Genomic DNA, 22,789 nt, shown 5'->3' on the forward strand with positions numbered 1-22,789 from the left:
TTAACTGAAAATTTGAAAAAGAAATATTAACTTCTAGCTAGCATGTATGGTGACGGTAGACTTATGTATGTTTTTTCTAAAGGTGTTCCAAAACCCAGACATGTCTAATTGATTTGTTTTCATAATTTTGGCTTCCATCCTATATCCAGTTCCTTGAGTGTAGCCTTCATTTCATCCCCTAAGTAACTCTCACATCTGGCATTCAAATGTCGTCATTACTTCAAAGACCCAATAAATGCTCACTGAGTCCTAGACATGGTGCTCGGGAGCAGTGAATTTGAAACCAAACCAAACCCAGGGGTCTCTTCCCCACGTCTTAATAGGAAAGTGGACAGTGAGATAAGGCCTACCGTCAAGTGTGATGACTCTGTCTTCTCTATCCTTACTGCTGTTTTTCTTCTCTTTGTTCCTCCCTTCCTTCCCTCCTTCCCTTTCTTCCTTCGTTCTTTTTTTGGGACGGGGGCATGCAGATTCTCAATATCTCTATGCGACCAGAGCCATATTTTTTTTCCCCCTTGCCTTTCTCTGTAACAGTGTTGTTGGTTTTTCAAATTATGGTTAAGGCTTCATGCGATCAGCATGGTTGGTCACGAGCATTGCATTTTCAGAATAGATCCCACTGCAATAGAAAACATCAGAGTACGTGTCACACGGTAAGAGGAACACTGTTTTTATGGAACTTATGTTTATGCATTGTGTGTAGTGCATGTGCATACCGGCCGGTTAATGAAAGGGAATTTCTTACTATGGATCATAGTCAAAGAAATGTGGAAATGTACCCTATCCCATACTTTGTATCAGAGGCTGGAGGTGACTTTCAAAGACTTACACAGGAAGACCTGTGCTTCCAGAACTCAGTTTGTGTAAACACGTGTGTTTCTCTCTTCTCAGACTGACTGGTTGGTCCTCTACTGCTCCCGCTGGCTACCTTGTACTCTAAATTGAAGATTCGTTTGTAGCAGAGGTTTTCTTTTCTGCATAGCCTTCCATAAAACACTCAGATTTACTGTAAAAATCTCTAAGTTATACTTCTTTCAACACTTTTATCTACCCCTAGTGGAGAAATGATCACATCGGATTGTAATCACTGATTTATCTGCTTGTCTTTTTTTTTTTTTTTCTGCTTGTCTTTTTTAATAGACCCTGAGCGACTTGAGGGCATTGTATTATTATTCTTGTCTCACCTGTGCTGAGCCCTGGATCAGGGTCCTGTGGGTGCTTGATAAATTCAGTAAATGAATACAGTCACATCAAGGCAAGAATAAGGTGAAATGACCTTAGCCTGGAGAGTGGAGGTTCATGTTTCCTTAAGCAACAGGATAATAAGTAGTGTCTGGTTCTTCTACACAGTCCACAGACATCCAGGGCAGGCCAGTGCTCATCAGTCTACAGACATGGCTGTCTTGTTCATCTTTGCATGTTCAGGATCTAACACAATGCCTGAGAAGTTGTCAACAGCCAGTAACGCATGTGAGTCGGTTGAATGGTAGATAATACTGAGTTAGAGACAAGGGTGATTCTCTCCCTTTTTAGTGTAAGCAGTGTGTGCTTTTGATTAGCATGGCATGATTGTGGTTTCAGAGAGCAGGCACAGAGAGAACTTGTGGTCTGGAGAGATAGGGAGTTTTCCTGTCCCCTCGTAATCCTGACATCCTGTACCACATTTGAGGCCAGGGAATCTTTTTCCATCATGCTTTTTCAGTGTTCTTGCCCCCACCCAGGTGCCAAGTGCTGGGCTTGGACCACTGTGTTCTGAAAGATGGGCTGTACCTACGGGGCTCCTGGTTCCTTGTCAGTTTCCCAGACCTCCGGAAGGGACGAACCAGAGCACGCCTTTTCAGTTCTGGCCAGCACTTGTTGTGCCCTACAGGGCACTTGCTGTGTGTAGATACTCAGAAAGTGTGGGTTGAATTGTACTGGGGGAATCCAGGCTATTACATGACACCCCCCGACCGCCTTTTTCTTGAATTAGAGACATTTGGTGATGGGAATTTTACTCCTTGAGGCTTTGGCTGAGGCTTTTTGTTCCTTTTAATTAAGCTCATCAGTTAGTGAGTTTCCCTTGTGTTTTCCACAGGTAAGTTCTTTATGTGAAAAGGTAGAATAAGGACCTTGGATTCTTAAAGGGCTAAGCATAGGCGCTAGCGGTTTCCGGGAAGGCACAAGGAGGGCCTTCTCTGGCAACTGTGAGTCAGTCAAGATCATATTTTTAACCAAGTTTTGTCCTTCTGTGTACTTTCTGATACTTCCTCCTCTCCCCTTTTGGCCAATTCAGGATTAGGGTGTCTGGGAAAGAGAGGAGGCCTAAAACAGAGACTTCCTTTTGCTTCTCACCCTGCCTGTGCCCTCCAAATCCCTAAGGGTCTTGGAAAGATCATCCACCATCCAGCCGCATAGTCACTTAAGAAACATACCGAGTGCTTGCAAACTTGCCAGTTACTGGTCCGGGCTCTGGGGGTTATGGCGGTCAACAGAGCGACCAAACTCCATGCCTTCTGAAGAGAAAATTCTGTTGGTTCTTTCCTGGCTTGCGTATTTATTGCTTTGTAATACTGGTTGGGGACAGCTGCTGTTGTGATGTTATGGTAATGGCTCTGGTGAAATTTGAAGATCTGGATGTACATTCTTACTCTCTCTACCCATGTTCCTTGGGTCAAATATCTTATCTTTTCACTCCTGTGTTTCCTCTTCTGCAAGAAGAGAGAGCAATGCCCCCCACCACATAGACACACACACACACACACACACAGGGTTGTTTAGAGAGCCAGTGATGTGAGTAGGTAAAGCAGCTGGCATATAGTAGGCACGTTGTTATGAGGCATCTCTCTTTGGTTTTCTCACTCTGGAATCATAATACCTGATGCAAGGTAAGAGCTTTCACATTAGAAGTTCTCCAGGTTACTACCGTAGTGAGAAGTGTACTAGGAGAACTGTCTTCTCTTTGGGTGGACAGTTGGAGAAGAACCTCAGGCTTCTGGACTCTGTGTGCCTTCCCCAAATGTGCCCTAACTGTCCTTGTCTGGCACTTGGTAACAGAATGCAGGATTCACTGCTTTAGATAGTGTTTTGGTGGAGGCCAGAAGCAATCTCAAGAAATGGGTAGATGAACTCCATGCTAAGAAATTGCTGAATGTCAGGTTCAGAATCCAGCTCTGGAGGTCAGAACTGGAGGCTGTGCAAGCCTCCCGCCAACAGGCCCTGACAGTCACGGTCCCTTTGGGTGCTGACCCGGCATGACCTACCTTGGACCCTGCATTCTGACTGGTAGGAGGGGTCGGCACTCTGCTTTGGAGACTTCTCCTTGGGCTAAGGGAGTCTAAGGGAGCCAGGGACAGGAGGATAAAGATCAAAGAGATAAGTAAAATTCAAGCCATGCTTTTTCCAATTCTAGAAAAAGAAGAGGAAGGACTTTGTGGGAATAAAAATCAAAGATTAAAGAACATGTTGTTCTCAAGGTGCTGGTTAGTAAGTTCTCCAGCAGACAGCCAGGAGATAGGAGTAGCTTTGTTTGCTCTTTGTGGGGGCGGTTCTGGCCAGGGCTCCTGCTGCTGATATTTTTCTAGCTTATAAAAATAGTATTAACTTTGTTCCAGGTCTGTTCTTGGCTCCAGCACCCCAGCTGTCCTGAAAGGCAATAACAACCCGATTTCTGCCTCAGGCTCTCATTCTAAATTTATCAGACAACCTCTTGATTATCCCTCAAATCTTGACTCCAGTGCCACCTCCTCTGGGAGCCTTCCCTGACTCCCTCGAGCTGACTTGAGCACTCCTTTCCTTGTTCCCATGTATCTTGAACTTCCCTTTTACTGTGCATGTCACCCAGTCTTGTATGTGCATCTTGGTCTCATTTACTAGTTGAAAGCTCTTTGAGAGAGAGTACTGTGTCATTTCATCCTTCTATCACGGCAGCCTGCACAGGGCTTTGCCCATAGAGGACCCTTAACACATGCATGTTTAGTGACTCAGTGAATGGAAGGAATGAGCGCATCCCCTCCACAAGGGATGGATGCTACAACACAGAGAGAGAGTAACTTTTCATTACAGAGGCAGTTATCCCTACACAGTAGGTGTACGCTAGCTCAGTTCTCCATGCAGCAAAAGTTGGGTTTGGGCAGTCCCTGATCCATTCCTGGATGTCTGGAAATTGGTGTCCTTGGGGTCCCATCATGTTAGCAGGTGTTGGCTAAGAGCAGACTTTGTGCCTAGGTTTAGCATTGCTCTTTGCTTCCAGATACTGGATTCTTTGTCAGGTGTTGAATTGGCATAAATTGTTCATCTGAGTTTCAGAGTCAAACCAGAATGAGGATATTTGAATTCCTCCCTCGCTCTTTCCCTCCCTTCTTATTTTCCATTCTTATTTTTTTCCCTCAATAGCAGAAGAATTGGTTTAACCAGTTTGATAAAAAGAGCTTCTGGTCCATGCCCTCCTAGCAAAACCTAGTTTGTTCCAGTGAGCAGTAAAACTTGTCAGCTGCCCCTCTGGCCACAATCAGTCATCTAGGAGCAGTGCTGATTCTCAGCACAACTTTATGCATTCTAGTATTTTGCTCCCATTTATCAAATGAAACAATGAGGCTCACAAAGACGACCTGACTTGCCCAAAGCCACGCAGTTAATAAGTGGTAAGTCATTTAAATCCATGCCTTCTGATTCAAGAGCTCACATTCTAATTCCTGTGACATATGGAATGGCATATCTATTAAGATGGGATCCAGTCTACTCTTGAATTTGACCCTTAATACCATTTTCTCAAGTAACAAATAGTACCAAAAGGATTTCAGTAAATATCTATTGATAACCAATTACTAGTTGATGGGAGTATTAGGTGAATCTGAGAGAAAATTAGACTTCTGGGCATTTATGGTCTAATAGAAAAAGTAAACATTCAATAAACAATAACAGTTATATGTACCAAGTGTGGCAAGCTTCAGAAAAATATAGAATATACCCCAAATTGAGACTTGAAGAATTATAAAAGGATCCCTAGAGGACATGGTATCTGGCAATGTAAGCGCAGCATTTCACAGCCCTGTTAGGGCATCTTGGTAAAACAGAACTTATTTAGTCATTGTAACTGTTTAGCTTCAGTTAGGCTCTCTTCTTAAAAATCACTCCAGCAAGGATGACATCAGCATGATTAATAAAAACAAGTAGCAGAACCACTACTCTTATTGGCACTGCTGCCATTAGGACCGTTCTTCCTTGCCCTCTGTGCCAAGTGCTCGGCCTGACCCTTTACCTGCTCTATCTCTTGTCCCTCACAAGTATCCTACTCCAGAGAGGTTATGTCCCGTCTTGTACATGAAGACATTGAAGGCCAGAGGCAGAACACTTCCGTAACCACATAACTCAGGTCATGGCAAGGTCTGGGCAAGGTCTGCGTTTGACTCCAGAGCTCACCTTCTGTTTCTCTAGACCGGTGGTTCTCAACCCGGCGTGATTTTTAACCCTACCTCCGCTGCAGGGGCCATGGGGCCACATCTGGAGAGTTTTCGGTTGTCAGACTGGCGTGTGGCGGCTGGAGGACCGGAACGGTACTGAACACCCTGCAGCACTCAGGACAGGCCCACGGCAACGAGTGACACCGCCTCCGACATCAGGAAGGGCTGAGGACGCGAGGCCCGCTGTAGACCCAGCGCCCTCACTGATAGCATTTCTCTGCACCAGCTTATTTCCATGGAAGCCAAAAAGCAGCCCAAAGTAAGGGTTTGGCTAATAGATTAGTACATTGTCAACATGTACTTTATGCATTTAACTCTTAGGTGAAAATAACTGGGAGGTAAGAAGACGAAAGTGGGAGCAAAGAGCAGAGGGACAAAAGGATTCGTCCCCCGTGTGTCTCACTGAGAGGCAGGCCTCACCAGACCTCCCGTTCTCCTCTGTCTGCACACCACGTACCTTCCACCCCTTTGCCTTTTTCCCTCTTGCTGTCTGCTCTGTTTGCAGTGGCCTCTCCTCATCACCTGCACTGGCTTACTCAGGTGTCAGCACTCAGTCTAAATGTTACTTCCTCCAAAGTTGACCTCGCTCCTAGAAAAGAACGAGTCCCTCCCCACTCGCAACACGTTGCCTCTACTTCAGTGTTCCTGCCCGAAATCTTGCTCACCTTTTTATGCCCGTCCAACCTACAACCCACAGAGTCTGTCCTCAGTCAACACTGAATCGATGAACATAATAGCCATGAGATGATTTTGAAAGATCAAAGATTGCTAAATCGGACCAGGGAGAGCCTTTATTTTATTTTATTTTGTTTTATTTTATTTTGGGGGAGGAGAGTTTGAAAAACCCAGATTCCTAGGCCCTGCCCACCCACCCCACTGCCCACGGATTTCAAGCCTAAACATCAGGTGGGACCTGGAAAACTGGTTAGGAAACAGAAGGTGTCCCTGGGTGCTGCCAAGTGGACAGATCAGAAAAAACCAGAGGTGTGCGGAGGAGCCGGGCAGGAGGAAACATATCCAATGGGGAAGGGAAGGTGGGTCCAGAGAGGCAGGCGGTCTGTAAGAAATGGAGGGGAATGAAGAGCAGACACGGCCATGCTGGGGAATCTGGAAGGAGAACAGCGGTGTCAGTGCCTGAGCAGAGAGAGCAAGGGCAGCTCCTGGAGTCTCCGGATGTGAATCCTAGCTGGGGTGGGGACAGAACGTGGTAATGTGGGTTCCAGGTTTATTGTTTTAAGTTGAGGTTTGTGTTAATGAGAGCCACCACTGCCTGGGACCTTAGAAGCTGCAGGCACCCTGGTGAGGGACTAGGGGAGCTGAAGGGAGGGAGAGCTTGGGGTTCCTGTCCCCAGGCCTCCAGGCTCTCTTGGAGTGCTGGGTTTCTCTGGACTGGGAAGTGCTAGCCTCAACAGGGAGACAAGTCTTTTCATCTGTGGTCAGAAAGTGGAGAGGATGTGGGGCCTTGGGGCCACGGCCAGCCCTCCCTGTCCCACCCCCTCGTGCCCTGCTAAGAAACGGTACCATCATCAGTGTGATGACACCTGCTCTGCTCGGTAATGAATGATCACAGGCTTCGAACTGAAAGATTACTCAGACATCTTCTATCTCAGATTCTTCACTTTGCAAATGAGAAAGCTGAGGCCCAGAAGACCCATGAGTCATCCGGGTTAGCCTGGCCAGTCACTGTCAGACTTGAAGCTAGAAACAGGCCTCCTTATTCGTCTGCCAGCGCCTCTACCCCTGTTAGGCTGCGCTGTCTCCAAATTAGGGAAGGGGAGTGATTCCACGTGGGGGGGGCTCTTACTAGACCAGGAGAAGAAGAGTGTTTTCACACAGTATGTGTGTGTATCTGTGTGCATACAACCGTAGACCATTGTATATGCATCGCACGTGTTTGCATGTGCTTGTATACATGTGTATCTGTCCGTGTGTGTATGTGTACTATGGTACATGTGTAGATACTGTTCCATTTTACACATTCTGTCCCACTTAATGCCACAGTCAGTCTTGTGGGCGGGGGAGCTTTTAAATAAGTAAACCCGTTCTCAGTCACACATGAACAAGCTGCTTTGTTTGGCTGTCACAACCTGCACTAAGTCTCCATCAAAACCTGGTAATAATAAAAGCACCTGGTATTCAGATTCCTTGTGAAGATCTCAAAGTAGTATTTTTATTTCATCCACCACTTAATGAACAGCTACTTAATGAACCACCACTTAATGAACATGCCGAGTGTGGCACTGGCCACTTTAACAGCGCCATCGGCTCCCAGCCTCCTTGGGAGCGACCCCTGTTTGTTGATTTTAGCATAAGGAGATCAGAATGCCATAACTTGCTCAAGGGGACATTTTAATAAATGATGGAGTTGGGCTCTAGGTCCAAGGCCTTCTGACTCAGAGCTTTCTCCTGCCTGCCCTGGCTTCCTTATGGTAGCCTGCACCTATACCAATATAGATATCTGTAACAGAAGATAGGGCTTCTGTTTAACCTTCTGCCGGGCAGGTGTATCTCTAGATCCATTTTGTAGGTGAGAGAGTTGAGGCCCAGAATGGGAAAGTGACTTAATAATGAATACTTAAAGCAGCACAGGTTTCCAGGACTCTGTCGGTCATGGGGAATAAGACCAGGCTTTTACTAGACCAGCCTGGTCATTTTTTGACTGCATCCTGGTGAGATCAGTAATATTCAAGAGGGTATTAATTTTGTTAACTTTGTTGATTAATGTCGAAATTAATCTCCTCTGTGGGGTAACTTGTCATTTGGAAACCACCACCTGGTATTTTTGCCTCCTTTTTTTTTTTTTTAAATATATTACTTATTTATTTGAGAGAGAGAATGAGAGAGGGAGGACATGAGAGGGGGGATGGTCAGAGGGAGAAGCAGACTCCTTGCTGAGCAGGGGGCCCGATGCAGGACTCGATCCCAGGACTCCAGGACCATAACCTGAGTCAAAGGCAGTTGCTTAACCAACAGAGCCAACCAGACACCCCTATTTTTGCCTCCTTTACTCATTTTGCAAATGGTCACCCTGGAAGTGAAGGGATTTGCTTAAGGTTACAGGACCAGAAAGGGTTGGATCTGAGGCCCAGACCCTGATCTGTGGGTTTCTTCCTGTGACTTCACATTGGCTTTGGTGTAGCCTTTGCATCAAACAAGGGAGCAAGTGCTGCCTAGTAAATGGAGCAGAGTGTCTTGACCCAGCAGGAGGGCCCGCGCCCAGAGCCCCCAGTTGTAAGCAAATCTCTACTGACTCCTTAGCTCCAGCAATATTAATACTAATATTCAGTATTAATAGATGACTAAAAAGATGAGTTGCTGTTTTCTTTTGCTGAGCTTGGGAACAAAAACAGCACACACACGAGCACAGCCCCAGGTTCTGACCCTGCCAGCCACCTGTTAGGAGGCCTTCCCATTCCAAGTTCCAAGGTAGAAGACTGCTAGCCAAGTGTTTGCTTGGGGGCCCAGTGTCTAATACCGCACTTGCGTCACTGGTGACAAGAGTAGGCTTACCCCAAAGGCCCACTGTTTTTCATGGCACAGGAACTGACCACGTGGCACTTCGGTCCATATAACATTTCGGAGCACCAGTGTTTACTTTGGGGCTTGCACACCAGCAGCTGTTGGTGGGAAAATGCACCTCTCCAGCTAGCACCCTCAGTGGCAGCCTCCCGTCTGAGCTGCTGCTTCCTTCCTCAGCATTGGCCTACGGGCATGGTTGCTTTCTTCGGTCCACTTTCCTCTTGACTGGTCACTTGGAGAAGTCAGTATAAAGAGCAAAGAGAAAGAATTTTCCATTTCCCCACCCTGGGGGATCTTGAGGATTGCCTCATGGCACCCTGTGGCCAGTGTAGATGTCTGGATAAACTAGGAAGGAAACGTCCTTGAAATATAGAAAAATTGCAGTAGCTTCCAGTTACGTTATTCAACAGCATGCTTTGCGTGACTCTAGTCTGTATCACACTCTGGACTGTGACTCTGATGTAAGAATTTGTCTTCTGAAGGGATGCCTGGGTGGCACCATTGGTTAAGCGTTCGACTCTTGGTTTTGGCTGAGGTCAAGGTCTTGGTCGTGAGATCGAGCCCCGCGTTGGGCTCCATGTTCAGTGTGGAGTCTGCATGAGACTCTCTGTCCTTCTCCCTCTGCCCGTACCACTCATGCTCACTCTTTCTGTCTAAAATAAATAGATATAGCTTTAAAAAAAATAAAAAAAGAATTTGGCTTCAGAAGATAATGCAAATGAAAGATCTAGAGGAAACCCAGCATAGTAGTTAAGAACACATGACTGTTGCAAATTCTGGTGCCACTTGCTTTCTGTGTGACCTTGGGAAGCCACCTGACATGCCGTGCCTCACTTTCCCCATCTATGGAATGCAAATAATAATAGTACCTACGTCATAGAGTTGTTTCAGGAGTCAATGAACTCATATCAGACAAGAACTTAGAGCAGTGTGTGGCAGTACTGTGTATATTTAGCTATGATTGATAAGATCTCAACAGATCTGCAGGATGAATGATAGCAGTGGGCAAGAGAGATTTAAAGATTGATTCCTTTATTTAACATATACATGATGTCTTCCTATTATGTGTCGTGTACCATTTATAGGTGTGTTGGATACAGTAGTGAACAAAGACAAGTTCATCTTCTCCTAGAGCGTTTATCTGCAGGGGGGGTTTCTAAAGCCCCAAATAAACATATGCATGTGTATTTTTACCACCCCCCCCCCACCTGCCTCTCTGCCTACTTGTGATCTCTGTCAAATAAATAAATAAAATCTTAAAAAAAAGAAGAAAAGATTTATGTAAGTGATGGAAAGTACCAAGTGTTGCTACCAGTACAGAGAGTTCTGAAGTTTAGTCCAGAGTGCTAACATTGGGGAAACAGACCTTAATATAGTGAGGGGACATGTCATGGCTTAAGAAAGAAGGTGGAGACAAATTCAGTGGGCAAATCTGTGTTAGGCCCGTGCTTGGCCTAAGGTAATGCCCTAGGCATGGGGAATGGCAGCTGATGACTTAGCCCTTTCTCTGGAGGGCTCCAGCAGCTGGTGGGGAGACAGAAGCCGTGAAGCAGATCCTGTGGACACCAGAGTTCCCAGCTTTCCACTTACTAGCAAGTTGCGGAATGGCTATGTGTCTCAGCTTTTTCTTCTCTAAATGGGGATCATGATGGTACCTCCTTGGGTGGTTGTATAGACACATTCTCCTGACATGTGGTGGGTGACCATCCAGTCTTAGCCCTTCCCAGTGAGAAGCTCAGTTATAAATGTCCTGGAATTCCAAGCCAAGGAGCCGGGATGCTAAAACGAAGTTGGATCAACCCTACCCGTTCAAAAAGCTTCCTCGGCGCTGACTGTCATCTGAAAACCATGTCAGGTGTCCTGCAGCCGGTGTTTGCCTTCGGGGGTATAGCTGTGGTTTTTAATACCAATGGATGGTACTCCAAAAGGAGGGTATGTCCAGTAAGAAAGATACCATCTCATTTTAAGCTTAGAGCAAAAGCTCCCTTCATTAGAGTTAAGCGGGTATGTATTTTGCCAGGCTCTGGGGATTCAGAAATAACTCAGTCCCTGCCAGGACTTTGTACTCCACCTTGCAACTTCCCTTAACCAACCTGCAGCATCGTAGCTGGAAGGGAAACTTGATTCCCCATCTCTGACTTACCCATCTCCAGCTGATTATTCCCTCATCCTCCGGGTCTAAGGCCAGGCAGGGCTCCTTTTTACTGTCTCCTACCTCCTCTGATCTCTGCCAGTGTCTTTTGCGCAAGGAATTTTATCTCTAGTCCTTTCTCTTCACATGGCTCGCTCTTCTCTGGCTTCAGATCCAGACAGAGAATGTGCAGAGTTTGTGTGTGCTCACTAAAGTCTGAACTGGGGGAAATTCTCCCAGAGCCCTAAGGAGTTCTGTGCCCATACTTCGAAATGTTCCATCCTCATTCTGTTGGTGGCAAGACAGACTTTCGCATACTCCTTCTCTGTTCCCATTTTAGCAAATACCGTTTATAGGAGATGGAGAATGGAAAATGGAGAAATGTCATGAAAGAATGGGTTCTTTAGATTATTTCCAATGATTCATAATAAATTGAATTCATGATGCAGTTAATCCACAAAAAAGTATTTTAATTTAATTTAAATTTAAATTTAATTTAAACTTAGAATGATTTGTAGGTGTTTTTAAAAACTATCTGACTTCTGTCCTTGTTTACTTTTCAAGCATGAGTAAGCAGAGTTGCCCCAAGAACTAGTTAGAATGCAGATTTCCCCACAACCAGCGCCGGGTGTCCCTGGGAGCGTATCCTCCCATAAGCCTGATGTGCTTTACCACTGGTATCTTAAAAGATAGCATGAGGGGGTAGCCTAAAGTCTAGTTGGTTACCATCAAAAGTTGTCTGTGTATAGTCCAAGAGGAGCAAAATTAAACCCAGGCTAATGGAAAGTGTATATCTTATAAAAATTTTTTTTCAAAAGCAGAACAATGAAGAGCTCTTGGGTCTGGGACACTTCTCCCAAGCCACACACTACCCAAGTGTTCACCGAGGCAGTTCATGGTATGGATGCGACAAAAGCTTGCAGCTGTGTACATTCTTACCCCTGCTGTATAAAGACAAAGATGAGACTTAACCTAGGCTCAGGCAGTGAGTCTGGCAGAATTTTGAGAACCTTGGTCTGTCCAACTTCAGGTCTTATCATCGTAAAGCTTTCCCCAAGCCTGTGTTAACTGAGTTAGCCATAGATAATATTTTAAAAATTTTTCAAAACACAGAAAACATGGAAAATTTTTGCATCTAATGCACAGGTCTAGGGAAAGCCTCAGCTCTTAGATTTGGTGTAAGTAGGATGGATGGGGTCATGGAGTTGTAGTGCTGCAAGCCCCTGGGCAGAATTTAGTTTCAGGAGTTAAAATTATACCAACCTGTCGCTCCCCCACTGTAAAGCCCACAGGGGGCCTCCCCCATAAAAACTGGTCATAGGAGCAGAAACTGCATGCCTTCTAGATTCAGGCCTCTCACAGCTGAAAGTTGTAAAGAAATACCCACACAACTCAACTCTGTGAAATATATTAAATATGCCCGAATAATGTGGCTCTTGTTCATGAGTTGTCTGCGTGACTGTGGTGTGACATGATTGCCCAGTCTGATGTGTGTGGCCTGTCTGTTCTTCCCCCTGTACCTGTCCACCAGTACAGGTAACACATGAACAGTAACACTGAAATGATTGAAGACATGGTTGCATTACTCTCTGCCCCACTTAGACTGTGAGCTTCTTATGGGCAAAGCAGTCTGTTCGTCTTTGTAACTTCAGACCCCAGCCTTTCACTCATTAAATGAATGATTATATACAGTAGTTAATGGGTTTGTTTATCAACAACATGCTGAGCACGATACTAGTAACTGTGGTGAAGATAGTGATTTAACGATAGAATGTGGACCAGGTTATACAGGGATTTGAAAAAGGAGGAAATCTCTCAGTTGAAACAGTAAGGCAGGGGAAGGACAAAGATGCTAGTATTCATTGAATGACCTCCGTGTGCCAGAACCGGGTGCTGGATCATCTCCATGTGTAATCTTGATGTCAACTCCCGCAGCTTGCTCCGGGTCACCACAGCTCATAATGATAACCCCCGAGTATCAGGTACCGTGCTCCTCCAGGGAAGTGGGAGGTGTCAGCCTTAAAAATAAAACAGCCAGTTATCTAACTAGCAGAATGAGTTTATTCAGGAATGTCAGAGGAGTTGCAGTATGGGACGAGCTAACTATGGCGAACCCTTGACATGTCTAGAGAACAAAGGAGAGAAGCTCATGTTTGTAGCAGGAAGGAAGCAATTGGGGAGGGTTGTTTTTGAACAAAAGTTCACTGGAGAAGAATAAGAGTTCGAGGCGCGGTGATTTCTCAGTGACTGTAAGTGGTGGCTAGTGTGTTGTTGCTGGGGCAGGGAGGGATCTCTTCCTTTTTCTTACGAGCAGGAGATGAAATTCCTGTGTGAAAAATGGCTTCCCTTCCAAGATAATTCTTCTCCTCCATCTTTCTGCTGGTGTTGCCAGCTGCAGTGAGTGGCACATGTGTGAGAGCTACCCTCTGCAGGGCTGCCCAACTCCATTTGTAATGGCATTTCCTTTACTTTCACAGAGGAGTAGCTTTGAACTGAGCATAAGACCATAGGTATTTATCTCCACTGGAAGCAATGAAATATAGAGTCTAATGAATGAACAGTGTAACATAAATGTGGGGATAAGGGGTTGGGAAATGATTAAGCTTTGCAGTTTGGTTGAAATTTCAGATGTCCCTAAGGGATTCCTGGAATACGAGGCTATCAACATCAAGGAAGTAGGCACGATGGCCGTCCTTGAGCGCCATGTTGAAAAGTTTGTGCTCCTCCCTCTTCCTCCAGGCGTTGGTGAGCCATTGAAGGCAGTTTTACCCAAGTCATTTCCAGCAGTGCTTTATGTAGTTCAATACACAGTAGTTGGGGAGGACGAAAGAGCGGTAGAGAAGGGGTAACCTGGAATAGGGGTGTGGCAGTGGGCCTTGAAGGGAGGACAGGGAATTTGAAAAGACAGGGAATTTGACAACTTTTTTTTCTGAATACGTTGATTAGGCAAGAGTTACTTAAACTTTTGGATTCTCTTTGTATGACTTCTAGTGATTATTAAATTAAATGCAGGGAAGTGACTTCTTTTTTTTTTTTTTTTAATTTATTTATTTGACAGACAGAGATCACAAGTAGGCAGAGAGGCAGGCAGAGAGAGAGGAGGAAGCAGGCTCCCCGCTGAGCAGAGAACCCGATGTGGGGCTCGATCCCAGGACCCCGGGATCATGACCTGAGCCGAAGGCAGAGGCTTTAACCCACTGAGCCACCCAGGCGCCCCAGGAAGTGACTTCTTTATTTGAAATACATTTTCTCTTGTGTTTGCAAGAAGGTAATAACTTATTAATTTCAAGTCAGTAATTCATCTGATTTCTAAACTGGGCATTCATTAAAGTCCCTTATTTTTGGTGGAGGTATGCAGTGAACTCATCCATTTAAAGCAGAGCTGTGGATCCTAACGTTAAATAAGCAAAACACAAGACCTTCCAAAGTTTAGAAAACACTTGTCTCAGAGTCCACGTTCTATAGGAAAGTCCAGGGACTGTTCTGAGCTGTCACCCAGCACTGCTGACTTAAAATTTTAGTAAAATACGGTAGATTGGCAGTAAGAAATAATAACTGGCGGTGAAAATATAGTCTCTTTTTTTCTACCTTCAGCCAGCAGGTAACACACCCTCACTAACTGGCAGGCACTGGTCTAGGAAGTAGAGATAGACGTATGAACAAATCTAAGTCCCTGCCCTCAAGGTACTCACATTCTAGTTGTAGAAACAGACAAGTAAACGGTCACAATGTGGTGTGGGAACTGTTTGATAGAAACATGCATGGAATATTCCAGGAGTTTAAACTCATTTTACCCGAATAGATCGGGAAGATGTCTCTTTCAGGAATGATATTGATTTGATTTGAAAGACAAATAGGAGAGAGAAGAAAGGAATTTATCAGATGGGTAAAGTAGGTGTGGAGCAGGCAGGGATGATGGGGAGAGGGGAGAGGGAGGCAGATGGAGATGGCGTGTGCTAAAATCCAGAAGCATGAGGATATCTGTTTGGGCTGCACAGTACTGAGGCTGAGGCCTGTTATCCAGAGTGTGCATGTGGAAACAGGTACGTGTGGGGACCAGGGTTCCAAGAGCCTTGAATGCCATCTTAAAGAGTTGGATTTTTATCCTTAAGGTAATAGCTTTTAAGTAGAGACTCTAGAGACCACAGATCTAATGGCTCAGGATAGGAGAGCATTGAGGTAAGAGGTGTTGAATGTTGGGCCCAAGGCAGAACCACTAGGAAGGGAAAAGAGGGAAAGATTAAAAAATTAAAAAGAGACTGAACAGTGAGAAAAAGACAGTGGCTGTGTCAGATGCCGATACAGGAAAACTTGAATTCCAAATGGATTATAGGCCTCGTATGAAATGTAAAATAAGATGTTTCTAAAAGGCAGTATTTGGGAGAAGTCCTTTATGACTTTAGGATGAGGAGGTATTTCTTTAATAGGACATCAGTATAAGCACAACCATAAAGAAAAGGGTTGATAAATTGGACTACATTAAAACCAGGAAGTTCTTTCATATTTTTTTTTCTTTTTTGATGTCTAAACAGGAAGCCTCCCTTTACCAATGTGTTAAGTAGAATTCCAACCTCCTTGGCTGAAATGAGGTCATCAGTTACTGCTCTCTCCACGGCGTATTAACACAGGGACCTTCCATTGTATGTGTAAGCGAGGACTCTAAGCCCTTTCTGTCTCTATCTGGGACCATGTGTGCTATGAACAGTTTGTGTCCCCCTGCCCACATTCATATGTTGAAATTCGAAGCACAAATATCATGGTATTAGAAGGGCACCTGGGTGGCTCAATTGGTAAAGCCACTGCCTTCAGCTCAGGTCATGATCCCAGAGTCCTGGGATCGAGTCTCATATTGAGCTTTCCCTGCTCTGCAGGAAGTCAGCTTCTCACTCTCCCTCTGCCTCTCCCCCTGCTTGTGCTTGCTCTTTGTCAAATAAATAAATAAAGTCGTTAAAAAAAAAAAAGAAAGTGGGGCGCCTGGGTGGCTCAGTGGGTTAAGCCGCTGCCTTCGGCTCAGGTCATGATCTCGGGGTCCTGGGATTGAGTCCCGCATCGGGCTCTCTGCTCAGCGGGGAGCCTGCTTCTCTCTCTCTCTCTCTCTGCCTGCCTCTCCATCTACTTGTGATCTCTCTCTGTCAAATTAATAAATAAAATCTTTAAAAAAAAAAAGAAAGAAAGTAAGTAAGTAAGTAAGTGTGGGGCCTCTGAGAAAAAATTTGCTCCTGAGGGTGGAGCCCTTGTGAACAGGGTTAGTGCCTTTCTAAGAGGAGATGGGAAAGCTTGGTACTTCTCTCTCTGCTGTGAGGACACAGCCAAACCACAGCCATCTGTAGATAAAGAAGACTGACAGCAGAACCTGCCCCTGCCGGCACCTTGGTCTCAGCCAGATGCCTAGGCACCAGAACTGTGAGGGAGAAATGTGTCTTGTTTCAGCCAGCAGATTACGCCATTCTGTGTCAACAACCGGAAGGACTCAGGCCGCACAGCCCCACGGGAAGGTGACAGAGGGTAAAATGAGGGAATGCCTGCTGGCCTGCCAGCACTGAGGCTGTAGGGTGACAGGCAGAAGGCTGGCTATGGGGAGGACATGGGTGATGAGAAGAACAGGCTCACTTTGGGGACAGTGCCCAGGGGGTCACCACGAGGTTGGAAGCCCCTGGCCAGTGGCATCTGCTTCACATCCTCCCATTGGTTGCTGCTTCTGGACCACATGGAAAGGGGCTGTTGAGTCCCTGCTGTGGCGTGCTCAGGAGGGAACAGCCCCGAGCTGGCCGCAGTCTGGACTTGCCTGCAGGTGCTTTGAGGTGGCAGACCGGGAGTTACTTTTTAAATCGCTGGAGAATTCTTCCCTTTGAAATCCAGAGTTTCAGAGGAGACAGAGAGTGAACAGTGATGTGGGTAGAGAGCGTCTATCCAATAGAAAGTGTGGCTATGTGCACCAGAGACACCTGTAGCATTCCAGCGGCCGAGTGCTTGGGGGAAAGCATGACTCCTCATGCCAGACTGAGTTACGTTCCATGTCATCACCCACTGCTCCATGTGCGATCGAATGTCCGTTACTGAACCTGGAAGGTCTCAGTTTTCGTCTCCAAGGTGGGCATCATAGTAGTAGTCGTGAGGATGAAATCAGTTAATTTCCAAGAAGCACTTAGCGCCGTGCCTGGCACGGGTAGGTACTACACACGAGTGATGTAAAGTGACGTGAAGTGCTAAGGCTTTTGAGATCGGCCGGGACCGGACCTGGAGCACAGGTGTGTCAAGTCATCAGGGCGAAGGAGACCTGCTTGTGACCCCCACCCCCACCGGAGAGGCCTCTGCTCTGCCTGCCAGAGGCTTGTTGGTGCTTCTGTTGCAGACATTGTCAGTCTGCTGTGTTCTGGCGGCTGTGGCTCCTGTGAGTTTGTAAGCTCATCGAGGACAGTGACTGGGCTTCTGCGAATGCTGTTTCCCACACAATGCCAAGTGCAGCCCTGGACGTAGGCTGGTGCTGGATAAATGCTGCTCACGTTGACTCCTTCTGAGCGCAGTAGGTCGGGGACATTACTCAGGGCCTCACACATACGAGCACTGTGCTTTCAAACCAAGGTTATATTTTTACTTTTACTTTAAAGCCATCACTAACCTTTTACAGATGAGGTATCGGAGAAGCAAGGAGCTCAGCTCATTGGCCTGAGATGATACAGGGAGTCACTGGGATGCCTGGAAGTGTTTCCCTTTCTGGCTGTTGCCCATTACCCCCATGGAGCCTGGAATGGGCTCAGAGGAAGGACAGCCATGCTTAGCCAGGGCCCTGCTCCCAAGAAGCAGGCTTCAGGAGCAGGTGCATAGGTAGGCTATGAGTCTTGATCTCCGCCAAAGCCGAATCTTGATCTCCGCCAAAGCAGAGATGCTGTTTCAACTGCAGTTTTTGAGAAATGCGTGTGTATTCCTCGGGGGATTTCCTGTAATTCATTTTTGCTCTCATCTTCCAACACTATTTATTTATCTAAGCTTTTGTTCTCTTTGAAACTATTTCAGCCACATGTCATTCATTGTGTTAAAACCTGGGCCCTTCATCTTGCTCAGATTTTGTTTTTTGTTTTTCTTCCCCCCCCCCCCCCTCTCTCCAGCTGCTCTGTGTATCACTTTTAATTCTCTGCCGCTCTGGCCTGATTCCTATCCGGTGCCGAGGGTCACCTTACACTCCCACCCACGCTCTCCCGGGAGTGGGGCTGGGGGTGTTGAATCAGGATCCAGCTTCAGGATCTACTTTTCTTTCTTGTCTCCTTGTTGTCTGAAGCTTGGGGTAAGGGTAGATTAATCAGTCTACGTGTGGTGGAGCCCCGTGACCCTCCCTGGGGGAGCTCCTCGCCCCACAGAATCTTGGCTCGGTTTTGGCTGGCAGACTGAATTCCAGGCTTTGAAGAATCTGTCAATGTTCAACTAACCCCACAAAACCTCTGGAAGTTTTTGATGGAACCGAAAATCATACCAAGGGAGGAGGTGCTGAGTTTGGCGTCAGAGGCTGGGGAGAGATGAGTTCTTTTTCTCTTGAGATTTCAGGCCTTGCCCCATAATCTGAATGTCCTACAAGCTGTCCGAGCGGTCCTGTGTCTCTCCTCGTGTCTTCCTGCAGCATCTCCCTGGTCTGCTCTCTATTTGAGGGCATTATCAGGGCTGCTGGTTCCTCTTTCCACCTTGAAGGAGCCATCCGAGAATTTTATAAATGAGATCATTGTCTAGGGGCAAGAAGCTTGCTGAGGGAAACATACTGTTGCTTTCTCCAGGGAGCAGTGGACACTAACATTTATTTGGCAGTTCCTCTATGCCAGGCACAAGGCCACTTGCCCTATACATAGGGTGACCAACCATTCTAGTTTGCTTGGGACTGTGGAGAGGTGTCCTGGGACACTGGACATACAGTGCTAAAGCCAGGAAGAATGACTCTGTAAAGGAAGCACCGTTCTTCCCACCTTACAGCCCAGAAAACCGAGCCTCAAAGTTAGCTGAGATAAGTTAGCTTGTCTAAGGTTGCTGAGCACACTGTTCAACTGGGAACCGAGTGTAGATCTGTCTGATTCGGACCCAGACCTTTATACCAGCCAAGGCCTTCAGAATACAAGACTCTCGTCTCCTCAGATTGTGTGGCCCAGTGGCCATGCGTCCTCTATTTCTTTCTCTTGTGTTTTTGTCTGGTCTCGAGGTCTATTGGAGACGCCTCTCCTTCCCTCTCTCCTCCCCCTGCTGACTGACGTAACTCCTGCCTCACCTCCTCCAGGGGGCCCTCCCTGACTAACCAAGCCAGGTCGGGGGCCAGGGCTCCATACTGCCATTAGACTTGCTTGGGTCTGAGTCATGACTTACTCCATGCTGTCTTCTATGTGTCTGCCTATATATCTCTCCACCCCTACTGGGCTGGGACCTCGTAGAATAAAAGGAAACATCTTCCATCTGTAGATCTCTAGCCCCTAATACAGTGCGTGGCATATAATTGGGATTCAGGATATAGCTGCTGAATTAGTTTGTAAGATATCAGAAGGAAGCTGTGTGATTTAGAATCAGTTTCAGATCTGTTTAAGGATTTATTTCATAAGATACATTTCTTATACTTGGACCAGTCCTCTTTCTTTTGCTTTCTTTATTTTAAAAGTAATTTTTGTGTGTTAACTTGGCTATTTGCATTGGATTTCAGCCTGACCCTTTACCATGTCTAATGCTGCAAGTGAAAAATTGTCTTTGATGAGGTCATAGATGAGAATGTCCAAGTAGTCTGGAGGCCGTACTGAGGTTGGGGAGAAAGGAATTTCTGAAACCAAGTTTTTGCTTTGTCTTTGCTGTGGATTTTGCTAGCATTCTCCCAAGGCTCAGATTTCCAAGCTATTACGTATTAGTCTACCTTCGAGGTTTGATCTTTCTGGCCAGAAGGGAGGGACAGAGGAGTAAGACCCAGTTCTCTGAAGGTTGGTTCTTTGTTCTCTTGCCCTCCCAGGGCTCTTGTATTGGTTTCTGATTGGTGCCAATCATGGAAGAGTGTAGCTTTTAGAAAGAAGTGAGAAATGCCATCGCCAAGTAGAATTGTGGTATGAGGAGTGCTACATGTTATTGCAGCTTTTAGAGATAAAAACAGCTTTTGGTTTATTCTCAACAATGTTTAAAATGCTAGCCCAGATTGTTGCTGCTATCTGGTACCTCATCTTCCTTCTTCCCCGGAGCCCCCCATTATTCTGTCACCGGTTGTGTACGCAAGGGTAGGAAAACAAAAATGTTCCAGTCAATCCAAGTAAACCCAAATAACTATGCCGACGAGAGCATCTGCTCTCTTGCCAAGCCGTGCTGTTAACACCCCCGACCAAGAATTGCCAGTCGTCACAACAATGGCAAAAATATACTGAGTAAACTGTGTCCCATGCCATGTTCTCCGTACTTCATCTGCCCAATAGCCTTCTGAGTTCTGCATGGTCATCATTCCAATTTTTTCCACAAGGAAACTGAGGCACAGGAAGGTGAAGTAATCTTTAAATCAGGTAGTCCAGTTCTAGAGCCCTTGTTCTTAACCATTACACCCTAATGAGTTCAAGTAGCCAGTGAAAGTCTGTCTACCTCTCATTCAGATGGAGACCCCTCACTGTTCCCTTTCTGGCTCTGTGGAGGGTGCAGTGTGGGGACAGGAGACAGTGACCGTGCCAAGGTGTGTAAAATTTCTTTGTAGGATTTTCATGTATGGGATTATATTGTTGTTGTTTTTAAAGATAAGTCTACTTCAGGATTTAGACATGGGTGAAGTCTAAACCGAATTTAAAAGCCAAAGTGATATTTCATCAAATGCTAGGCTCTCAGAAATCTTTTCAGCTGTTTCATTCTCCTTCTTGTGTTGGGCTTGAGATGACCCCTGTGGGCTTGCTGTAGTGGCATTACAACAATAAATCCTGAAAGGGATCTGAGTTCAGCTATGCTGGGTGTAAATCCTTCGCATTCTTGCACACAGTTGAAAAGAAAGGAACTAATTTCTGTGGGCTCTTTAGGATTTAGCGTTCAGTGGAACCACTTGTGATACCCTCTTCCCCCACTCTCCCTCTGAGGGATCTTGAACAAGTTACTTGACAACTTTGGTCTCATTTTCCCTGTTAGTAAAACTGAAGTAATAACTACCTCTTGGGATTGTGAGAAGAGTTAATACCGTAGTTTTGGCAAGTGTCAGGCACAAAGCCATCTTGCAGTAAGCATAAGGATCTTAGGAACTTTCCTCTTTGCCAGTGATTTTAACTCTTCTAAACAAGGTGTGTTGTGAGGCGCTAGTAATAATTTTACTATTACCCAGGAGTTGTCACTCAAACTGCTTGAGCCCTTTTCCCCGTTAGTCATATTAAGACATAGAGCATTTTTCCATGATTACATCTGCCACATTTTTCTAGAAAATGCCTTGGGCTTTACTAGTATTCTGCCTTCTACCACATCCATCCATTCATACATTAAACAACAATAGTGGAATACCTGGGTGATTCAGTTGGTTAAGTGTCTGCCCTTCAATTCAGGTCATGATCCCAGATTCTTGGATTCGAGTCCCGCATCTGGCTCTGTGTTCAGCAAGGAGTCTGCTTCTCCCTCTCCCTCTGCTGCCCCCCCCATTTGTGCTCTCTGTCTCTCTCTCTCTCTCTTTCTCTCTGACAAATAAATAATAAAGTACTGGAAAAACAAAAAAAAGGCTTAAAATAACAACAGCAGCAAAACTTAGTGAGCCACTGCCCTGGCCTCAGTCTACTCATAGTGTAGTAGAGGGAGGCAGCTGTGCACACAAAGAAATCACAGATACACGGATGAATCTGGACAGTGTCAGGGAGTGGGGTGTACGAGAGGCTCTGCTGGCTCTCCCTGGCCGAAGTACCTGGGGGGATGAGGGAAAATGTGGTCAGGGAAGACTTCTTTTGAAAGAGTTGAGTCTTCAAAATGTAGTCTGTTTTTGTCAGGGTGATTGTCAGGGGGTAGAGTGTATTGTAGAATGAATATTCTCAGCAGAAGGAACAGCACGAGCAAATGACCAGTGGTATGGATGAGCAAGACACAGGACTAAGTAGAAAGACTGTACAGTTTTGCCAAGCACTTCCATAGGTCCTGGATTTAAGGGTTTTCATTTATTAAGTACTGGTATGTTCCATATGCATCTCACTTAATTCCCACAGCAATGTTGTTAGGTAAGTGTTGGTATTCCAGAATCTTCAGATAACAAACCTGAGGTTCTTTGAGATCAAGGCATTTGCCCAAGGGCATATAAGTGACAGTCAAGTCTCACAGTCTGAGGACAACAATAACTTCAGTAACAAAGACAGTCAGATGTTCATATATGCTGGGCGCGCTCTGCCCTGCGCTAGATGCGTCCGCGGGTCACACATGGCTGTTTCAGGAAAGCTGAACGAGAGAGAAGCATCAGTCCCTCAGTTGCACAATCCATGTTTTGGGTGCTCAGTTGCCGTGTGGGCCTGATGACTACTGTATCGGACTGTGCAGATCCAGAACATTTCCATCATTTCAGAGCATTGTCTCTCTGTTGGACGGCACTTTACATATATTCACACATCTAATCCCTGTAGCAGTCCTAGAGGAAGATACCATTATTCAAATTGTACAGATGTGGAAATGGAAACAAAGACGAAGAAATGTGATTAAGGTCACACAACGAATGAGCCCATGTCTTTAAGCACAGCACTATAATGTTGACCTCGTATGT

At 45.8% G+C, this 22,789-nt stretch overlaps 1 protein-coding gene across 10 annotated transcripts in view; it reads left to right on the forward strand.

Moving 5' to 3' along the window:
* Nucleotides 1-22,789, forward strand: part of FGGY (FGGY carbohydrate kinase domain containing) — a 400,085-nt gene that overhangs the window by 202,023 nt on the left and 175,273 nt on the right. The window lies entirely within an intron of this gene.

The sequence above is a fragment of the Mustela nigripes genome, chromosome 14 (assembly GCF_022355385.1).
Source record: "Mustela nigripes isolate SB6536 chromosome 14, MUSNIG.SB6536, whole genome shotgun sequence".
Lineage (NCBI taxonomy): Eukaryota > Metazoa > Chordata > Mammalia > Carnivora > Mustelidae > Mustela > Mustela nigripes.